At 36.4% G+C, this 9,850-nt stretch overlaps 1 long non-coding RNA gene across 1 annotated transcript; it reads left to right on the forward strand.

Annotated features, from left to right (window-relative positions):
• Positions 1–5,348: 5,348 nt before the first annotated feature.
• On the forward strand, positions 5,349–6,002 carry LOC116159768. The gene is made up of 3 exons (XR_004143049.1): positions 5,349–5,741; positions 5,799–5,872; positions 5,944–6,002. It is a non-coding gene; the product is annotated as an uncharacterized LOC116159768 (long non-coding RNA).
• Positions 6,003–9,850: the final 3,848 nt, after the last annotated feature.

Raw genomic sequence — 9,850 nt, forward strand, 5'->3', positions numbered from 1 at the left:
AAAAATGACCCAACTAAAAATACCAATCGACGTGTCCGAGCGTTTTCTTTTAAGCGCCCCCAATTATGTATTATCGAATTGATTCCATTTGGCTGTTCCACACTGTATAATCAAACTGACAAGATCGTATCGAAGGGAACCCACTATTTAGACTGCAGCACAAACAAATAAATTCTTCGATAGTCAAACATGATCTTCAAACAATATATTATCATGTTTTATTTTAGATGCCGATTCAGCACTTGAAAATTGGAGAGGAAAAGCAACTGTCAAAACTAGGTCAATCAGGGTTATTCTGGAGCCTCTTGAAAAGTTTTCAATTATTGAAACTTGCTTGCATGTTGGTATTCAGGTGCCACTTGGTCACCAAAAAAAGATCAACGTGATTTGTGCATCCAACACGAGCATGGAAATGTTGAAGAAGAGAAATGGAAGAAGCACATTGAAAATAAAGAGAAAATGAGGTCAGCTAAAGCAGATGATATTGAAAGAGCAAAAAGAGATGAAATTATCCTATTGACTATGGATCTTCAAGCCGTTAAAGTGGCACCATATTTAAATGCAACTGCCATTTACTTTAAAACTAAACTGTGCTGCCATAATTTCACGGTGTATAACATTACAACTCGCCATACAACGTGCTATTGGTTTACGGAAATAGACTCGGACTTATGCGCTTCTACGTTTGTAAACTGCTTGATTGACTACCTTTCAAGACATTGTCTGCCCAGACATCTTCCAGTCGTAATTTATAGCGACGGCTGCACCTTTCAGAACCGTAATGCAGTAATGGCAAACGCACTTCTTAATTTTTCAATGCTTCATGGAATTACAATAATTCAGAAGTATTTGGAACGCGGTCATACTCAAATGGAGGTAGACTCGGTACATAGCTGTATCGAAAGAAAATTAAAAAATAGAAAAATTCACTTACCTAGTGATTACTTGCGAGCAACAGAAGAAGCACGACAAAAACCCGAACCCTACGAAACCATCAAATTAGAATACGATTTCTTCTTTGATTTTTCCAAAATTGAACATCATCGCTATGTCCATTAGACCTGGCAAGAAAACAGATGACCCAACTGTAACCGACATAAAGGCAATAAGATACCTCCCCAGTGGAGAATTAAAGGTAAAAACTGACATTACTGAAGAATGGCTTGAGCTTCCAGTTCGAGCTAGAGTTATACCACCAATTACTACTTACCCTAAGTTACATGAAGAACCTCTCAAGATCACGAAAAAAAAATGGTGCCATTTACAAGAACTCAAAGGCGTGATTCCCAAGGACTGCCGTGCTTACTATGATACTGTACCTTACAATGAAAATTAATAATATTAATTCTTTTAGGAAAATGTCTTCATTTTGCACTAAATACATCATTGTTTAAAAGTATTATGATTGAAATTCCTACTACCTAGCAAATATCTGAAAGCAATATCTTCCGACTACAATTAATATTAGAAAGCAATATCACCTATCTACCAAATATTTGAGCGCAATATCTCCTATGCGTACTGATTTAATTATTAATATGACTAATTTGATCTAAACGAATTTTAATAATGTATTTTGCCTTATTGAAGTTACCAGATCATAACTACAACATTAATATTACACATTTCTCCTACAAAAAGGTTTTTTGTTCACCCTGTAAAATTTCAGAATTTCGAGATAAGAGGTATTGTCATATCACCGACGATATATTGAATTGATTCTTCAATGTAAAGTCTACCGGCGTAAAATAATTTATAAGTAATATTAACCCTTATAAGAGTAAATTTATAGGCTCAGATTCAAAAATCCAACAACAGAATTTGCATTTTAAGTGGGTAAATGAATTTATAAAAGTAAGATTATGTGATGATGAAATACTATAAAAAAGGTGTTTTCGTATCTCGAAGGTGAAAATATCTTGTGGAAAAAAATTTACCATAAGATAATAGGACAATGTCTGGCTTGTAGTTACAAAAACGCGTGAGATTGGGAATATATTATGATATTTATGGTAACATCAACTTAATGTAGTAAAACTACTGCTTATTGGAAGAAGTACCTTTACCTTAGGGGCAAATGCACATCTTTTTAAGGGTAAATTCACTTTCATTTTTTAGAGATACAAGTTTAAGCTCAATGACCTACTCATTTTTTGCTCTTCTACTTCCTTACGAGTTGAAGTTGATGCAGAAATAGGTTCATCCCTTGTTTGCAATTCGTCGGGTGGAGTACATGCTACTTCATGTCCAACATTTACAAGATCACTCTGCAAAATATGGCTTGAAAAATTTCGATAAAAAGTAAAATAACTAACGTAGTCATATCTACAATGACATTTGGGAGTTCATCGATGACATTCTGAACTTCATTGCTCCCTAGTTCTGCTACAGTTACCATTCCAGCAACAGCAACTTTACCGGTAGCTTCTAATAAACGATTTTCTAAATCATTTACTGGTTTACCTTCTCTGGCTTTCTTTCGCACCTGGCTTTTCCATTCTGTGAATACCTATATATAGGACAAAATTTCGTGTTACGCATTTTCAGTTATTGCTAATCATAAATGTACTACCTTTTTCCAACCCTCCACTTCACGAGTAGGACCATCACCGCAAGCATTTAATTTGTCCGCCACTTTCTGCCACAACACTTCAACATCCTTTGGGGTCATGGACGGTGTAAGTTTACCAGTTCGTAACACCACATTCTCCTCCAGGGCGTTCACGTAGCATGCAAACTGATTTTTGCTAGTGCGTGGTTTTTTCTTTGCACCAGACATTACTATTAGTGCTGCTACGAGAAAATGACTTATTTTAAGTGTTATGGTTTTATACGTGCTTACCTTATATAAAGTGATCAACCTCTAAAATAAGAATAATGATTACCTAATCAATCTCTATACAGGGTGACAATTTGAAAACTTACCACCCCCCATATCTTAGTAAATAAACGAGATATTTAAAAAAATCAAAATTCGTTTCGGTAATTCGGAGGGGGAATCACAATGACATAGTTGGCGACGCACCCCCTCACACCCCCTGCGCCCTAGCCACCCCAACTTTTAAATCTTAAATAGTGACCCCCCATGTGTGATACGTCGTTGGAAAGCTCTGAAAAAATGCTTTCCAACCATACCAAATAGCATTACATTTAGGTTAGTAATTATCGTGCAAATCAAAAAATAAACATGGAAAATCGTATTTAACTTGAACTTCCAAAGCCGACTCGACAGCAACTCATTTTTGATCGCCAGTTATAATCTATTCTAAAACTCTTGTCGAACCTTTTCAAATGTTGGTTTTGCAATATTTCGACATTCTTGAATTATTCTCTGTCTTAGTTCGTCTAATGTTCGCCGGTTGCGTTTTAAATACGACAGATTTCAAATGTATCATATTAGTTTATTTTTTGATTTGCACGATAATTACTAACCTAAATGTAATGCTATTTGATATGGTTGGAAAGCATTTTTTCAGAGCTTTCCAACGACGTATCACACATGGGGGGTCACTATTTAAGATTTAAAAGTTGGGGTGGCTGGGGCGCAGGGGGTTGGAGGGGGTGCGTCGCCAACTATGTCATTGTGATTCCCCCTCCGAATTACCGAAACGGATTTTGATTTTTTTAAATATCTCGTTTATTTACTAAGATATGGGGGGTGGTAAGTTTTCAAATTGTCACCCTGTATATAAAAATGGACCCCTGTTTTTTCTGGTCACGCAATAACTTTAGAACGACTTTACCGATTTCATTAATCTTTCTTTTTAAAAGTTTTCTAATACTGTGTAGAAGGTTCTTACGGCAAGAAAAACTAAGAAAATTGGAGAAAATTTACCGACTATTTAAACATCGCGCGTTTGACGGTGCGGCAGCAATTGTTTTAACAGCTACATCGATCGGCATATATCCGTCAAAAAATTAATTTGTGTGCTGTCAATTCGATCGGAAAGTTTATCCAGATTTCAGTGAGTTTTTTGAGAAATGTCGATGTTAATTCACCGCAATCACGCCTTTTATATTAAAAGTTTGATATACCTAATATCCATTTTTGGTAAGTGTTGATAGATTAAACACGTGGTATACATAGTTATACAGAAACACTAGGGAGTTAATTTCTATTTTCAGTTGAATTTTAGTTTTTCCAAGATGCTACTAATTAGACGTACTAACATGGTACCAACTTAGGTCGCAGAATTCGTAATCCTACAAGTCAAACATACCGGGTGGTGCACTGTAAGTAGGAATAGGGATTTAACATGGGAAATTAGTTTTATGCAATGTCCTACCCTCCTGTACATTTTACAGAAAAAAACTGTAGAGTTTAAAGTTGTTCAGAATTAAAAGGTGCATACAAAACTGTTTTTACATGTTTTATTAAGCTTTTGGTATACCCGCAAATTTAAAAATAAATTTCAACATTTCTGTTATTAGTAGCAATAGCCATGACTTTTGTTGTTTTATGAATTTTGTCTGTAAAATGTATAGGAGGGCAGGATATTGCATAAAACTAATTCCCCATGTTAAATCCCTATGTTCCTACTTACCGTGCACCAACCGGTATATACGAGTAACTCAAACTGACGAGCAAAGCGAAGCGTGAAACCAAGTTAACGGAATCGATATGAACAACGCAGTCCGCAGAAATGTCCTCTTTAATCCAGAAATACAACAATTGCTTTCAAATTACGGCATTTGGCGCAGTAAAAAAAAGGTACGTTGCTAGCTCTGAATGGGCAAAAGCAACGTAGAAGTGAGTGCGTTTATTTTTTATTATTTTGGGGAGAGATGGGGACATTTTGGGACAAGTGTGTCAAAATCTCTTTTCCAGCTAAACGGTTGAACCGATTGGAACCAAATTTGGTACACATATTCTTAGACATAAAAGGGCAGAATCGCGCATGCGCGGGTGGGGCGAGTGGTACCTGCGCTAGGCACAGCGAATTTCTTGAAATAATTTTTTGTTATTATTTATTCCAGTTCAAATTGATTAGGTATGCATTGCTAGGAAAGAGGACAACGTCCGTCGGGTCAGCTAGTAATTATACAGGGTGTTTACGGTCTTCTATTTATCCTTTTAAGGGGGGGGGGGGGAGTACAGCTCAAAAGGAGTCGAAAAAACCCAAAACACCTTAGTAAAAGTTTTTTAATAAGCGAGATAATAAATGTTTTATTTTTTATTATTAAACGATTAAACTGTGTGCACATCTAGCAATCTACTACTTAATCAGCATTGTCCAATTGTTTTTAAGTTTGTTTGAGAGGTATAAGTTGATAACAATTATTAACCTATTCTCTGAAAAGTGAAAATCGCGATGGTCCATCGATATTCTAATATCACTTAACACCTAACTTCAGTTTAAAGTGAACACAAAACATAAATATACATAACCTCAAAATTTGCAGTAAACAAACAAAAGTACAAGAGTAACAAGAATTCAATATTTCAAATATAAATTTCTACAAAATAGAATAGCAAAATAATATTCAGTGTAGCTTTATAAAATTAACATAGAATCGTGCCCCACTTTGGACGTCAAATGTGCTACCGGGTAAGTGAAAACGGTTTTGTTGTCTTAATGTAATGGCGGATACATTTGAACCGATACTCTGTTGCGCTCGGCTGATGGTAGAGCATGAATGATATAAGGGCGCCAGGGCTATGCGCGGAAGGTACTCTCAGGGTCGTGACGTTAACTAGCCCGTTCTGGTAATTTGACCATTAAATTATGAACAACGTGAGGGTAAGTTTAATTTTATTCAAAATTATCAAATGTTAATATCTCAATATTTGATTTTAGTTGTCCGACTGATCGTGTGAGATGGAGGTGTGACCTGTCGCGGAGATCTCTTACAGAATTCGGATACCTTATTGGTAAGTACAATTTTATGGTGTTATGTTTGTATATGATTGTAAGTGTACGATACAGTCTGACCTTTTTCTAGACGGTTTACTTCGGAAGACGGTTGAAGACCTTGACGACTGGAGCTGCTGGAGTTGACGAGTTGGAATAGGATAGATTTATTTTGACTGCTACGTTAGATGTTGATTTGCTTACGAGTGCCAATTCTAGGGCAACTCTAATATTTCGATAGAAATTATATAATTACTTAAAAGAACCCTGAAACATTAAAAATTAGCTCCAAGCAGCTACAGATTAATTTAATGCATTACCAGGATGAACTGGGTTCCAAATATATAGAATAAGATTAAATAATTAATTTAGGGTAGCCATGAGGCGCCTATCATATAGATCTGAAAATTATAATTAAATATGAATACGTCATTACAGAAAGAAAATACTCACGTATTATTACAAATTGTTTAATTAACTTTATTATTTTGCTCTTCTTTAGAATTATTTAATTAACAATCTTAAGATGCATTCAGCTGAATAACTTGACCATTCAAAAATCTAATGGCAAATGGCTGGTCACCTTTTGCTATCAGAGATGACTGCTACCTTGACTTTGTTTATCCTTTTGGTAATAAATTTGAATTAAAGCGGCAAAAATATTTAAATTTTACATAAAATTAAGTGAAACCGTTACAGTTGACATGATGCTGATTTATGGGGAAGTGCATCGTAACACGGCTGCTGCAAGTCGGCTTTATGCTGAACGATTTCCAGGTAGACCAAGACCCAGCCCTCAAAAATTCAGCAATCTAATCATACGTGCTCGGGAAACTGGTAATTTACAAACTCGTCAAGGGCGTGATGGGGGACCTGGTCGGAACCGACGAATTTTAGATGCCGAGGAACACGTTTTGAATCTGACTGATGAAAACCCTTCAACCAGCACGCGGCGAATTGCTCGTCAAGTTGGCGTTTCAAATCGTGTCGTTTGGCGAATTTTACGCGAGAATCAACTGTACCCATTCCATGTGTAACGGGTACAAGCTTTGCAACTGCAGGATCGTCCTCTGCGCGTAGATTTCTGCAGATGGTTTTTGCGACAACATCATGAAATTCCCAGTTTTGTCTCAAATGTGTTGGCGACTGACGAGGCAACGTTTACACGTGACGACATAAACAACTTTCACAATAATCACCTTTGGAATGTTGAAAATCCGCATGCGGTTCGTCGTGGTCATTTCCAGCAGAGATTTTCTTTGAACGTATGGGCCGGATTAGTAAACGGGCAACTTATTGGCCCATTTGTATTGCCAGATCGATTAACTGGAATTGCTTATTTACATTTTTTGGAAAACAATTTGCCTGAACTTTTAGAAGATGTTCCCTTAAATGTCCGTCGCAACATGTGGTTTCTGCACGACGGTGCCCCAGCACATTTCAGTCATTTAGTTCGTCAACATTTAAACAACATAGTGATAGGTCGAGGTGGTCCTGTCCCTTGGCCACCACGATCACCGGACCTAACACCATTGGACTTTTATTTGTGGGGTCTTATGAAGGCCATGGTATACAACAACCTCGAGGATCTCCGCAACCGGGTGCAAGCAGCAGCGGCGGAAATTCGTCAACAAGGTTTGGGCCTTGCAGAGTGTGTGGGGTCCTGGGTACGCCGAGCCAGACTTTGCATACAACAAGAAGGTGATAACTTCGAACAACTTTTGTAAAGATACCTACTAAAAAATAATTGAAGAATGAAGAATAGAGAATGCTAAATAAGTAGCAGATTGCTAGATGTGCACACAGTTTAATCGTTTAATAATAAAAAATAAAACATTTATTATCTCGCTTATTAAAAAACTTTTACTAAGGTGTTTTGGGTTTTTTCGACTCCTTTTGAGCTGTACTACCCCCCTTAAAAGGATAAATAGAAGACCGTAAACACCCTGTATACAAATGCTATCTTTAATGAAATAGCTAGACAATACTAAACGAATATAAAACAATTATGAAATAATAATACAACCGAAAAGGCTGCAAATACTTTCACACCTTCACGGTCGTAGGTTAGAAGTGTTAAATAAATGATTTTTACCACAAAATTTAAGAGCTGATCCAATTTTGCTCCACTTTTTTTGTAAGACTAATACCAAAAAACGCCAACTTTATGCTACTAGTTTTCAATATACAAACTTTCAAGGTTCTTGAAAACCACGTTTACAAGGGATCGCCCTGAATAGCAAAACGTTTCAATATTGAAATGTGTTCAATTATCACTTATAATTGCACAAGAGGTTTGTATTTTACCGAGTAAATTTGGGTTGTTTAGGTAATGAAAATCTGTTGCCTAGCAATTAGACGAGAAAAACTGTCAACTAATAAAAATGCGACACCGCAGGTGGAGCATTTTTAGGTTGACAGTTTTTCGAGTTCAATTGCTAAAAGGAAACAGATTTGAATTGCAACAACCCAAATTTACTCGGTTTAAATACAAACCTCGAGTGTAATTCGGCAGGACAATTTAACGAACAAGAAATTCACCAAACTAATCAATTATTGACAGACGTCAAACTAGTCATATGGGTAAGGATAATGCGATTATTGGTTCGAAAATGAATAAGTGAAAAAACCACTAGTGCATTTGTCGCTGGAAAAGTTGCAGGTAACTTTTGCCGCTGTCAAAGTGACAATTCCACTGCGGCTTATGAGATTTTTTAGACATGAGTTGAATTGTCAAATTGAAAATGATTTCAATATTGCAAAGTTTTCAAGCGCCTCCAGAATAACCCCGAATTTATGGAGCGCCATACCCGGAGATTTTGTATACCATGGACCTGCGAAAAAACAAAATTTTTCTGTTAAAAAATGGTACCTTGAGCACAACACAAACTGTTAAAAAAAAGAAAATCATTTTGAACAATACTTGCCCAATCGATAGTGTTTGTCAGGGGTCGCTGCAGCTGTTTGTGACAGCAAAGAAGTTAAAACATTTTTGGAGCCACTTAGCTTGGAAAATGATCTGATTGTCATCTTTTATTTAGTGTATGGAAATACACGTATTGTTAATAAGGCACGCGCAGAGTTGCTGGTAAATGCGATGGATTCAATATTTAACAAAAGTATATTGGTAGACAACACTGAAAAAATAGATAGTCAGTGCAATGTTTCGTACGTTGTCGAATATTTCTTAAAAGATTGTTCTAGCGCAGTCGATGTAGAATTGTGCGAAAATTGTGGAAATGTGGCAACTAAAAATATACCATTCTTACCTATAAATATAGATGTACTGGATACAAATTTCAAAAATCTTGAAAAGGCCATTGACAATGGATACTTGAAGTGCAGTAAATGCATTTGCCATGGAATGATTACACATACCTTATCCGTATCTAAATTTGTATTTATTGACGCAAACGAATGTGGAAACACTGTGCTAGATGATATACCATTCGCCATTACCGGATTTAGGAAAAGATTGATATTACGATCTGTTGTGGCATTCATTGCCTCAAACGATCCGACAACATGCAACATAGGGTCATTATGTTTGTTTCTGTAGAAGAATAGATGCAGTGTGGGAACGGTATGATGACTTGCAAAGACATACTTGTTGCAAGGAAGAATACCACACTTACTCCGCATTTATTGCTATATGCAATTTAATATGGAATAGAATAAGTTTTTTCAAAAGTTGCCTAAAATATTAAATGTCCTAATGTTAAATCTTAAATACGAAGTTATGCATAAATCGACCTAAAACCGAAAAAAAATATTCTAATAATTTTTATTGCATGAGAAGGTGCCTATATTTTGGAAATGGCTTTGCGCGCTGATGCACGATCGACACCAGTCCGGTCGTTAGTGCTTCCAGTGACGGTGCTAACTTCCCGGACCTATGGGGTTAGGTTTTTTGCCTACGAATTCTCCAAATATAGCGCACTCGCCTCTGCGATTTTCTTTATTATTTATTGGCTGATCAGATATTTGGCAATATTTTC

Source organism: Photinus pyralis, unplaced genomic scaffold (genome assembly GCF_008802855.1).
Source record: "Photinus pyralis isolate 1611_PpyrPB1 unplaced genomic scaffold, Ppyr1.3 Ppyr1.4_LG1, whole genome shotgun sequence".
In the NCBI taxonomy this organism is placed as follows: Eukaryota; Metazoa; Arthropoda; class Insecta; order Coleoptera; family Lampyridae; genus Photinus; species Photinus pyralis.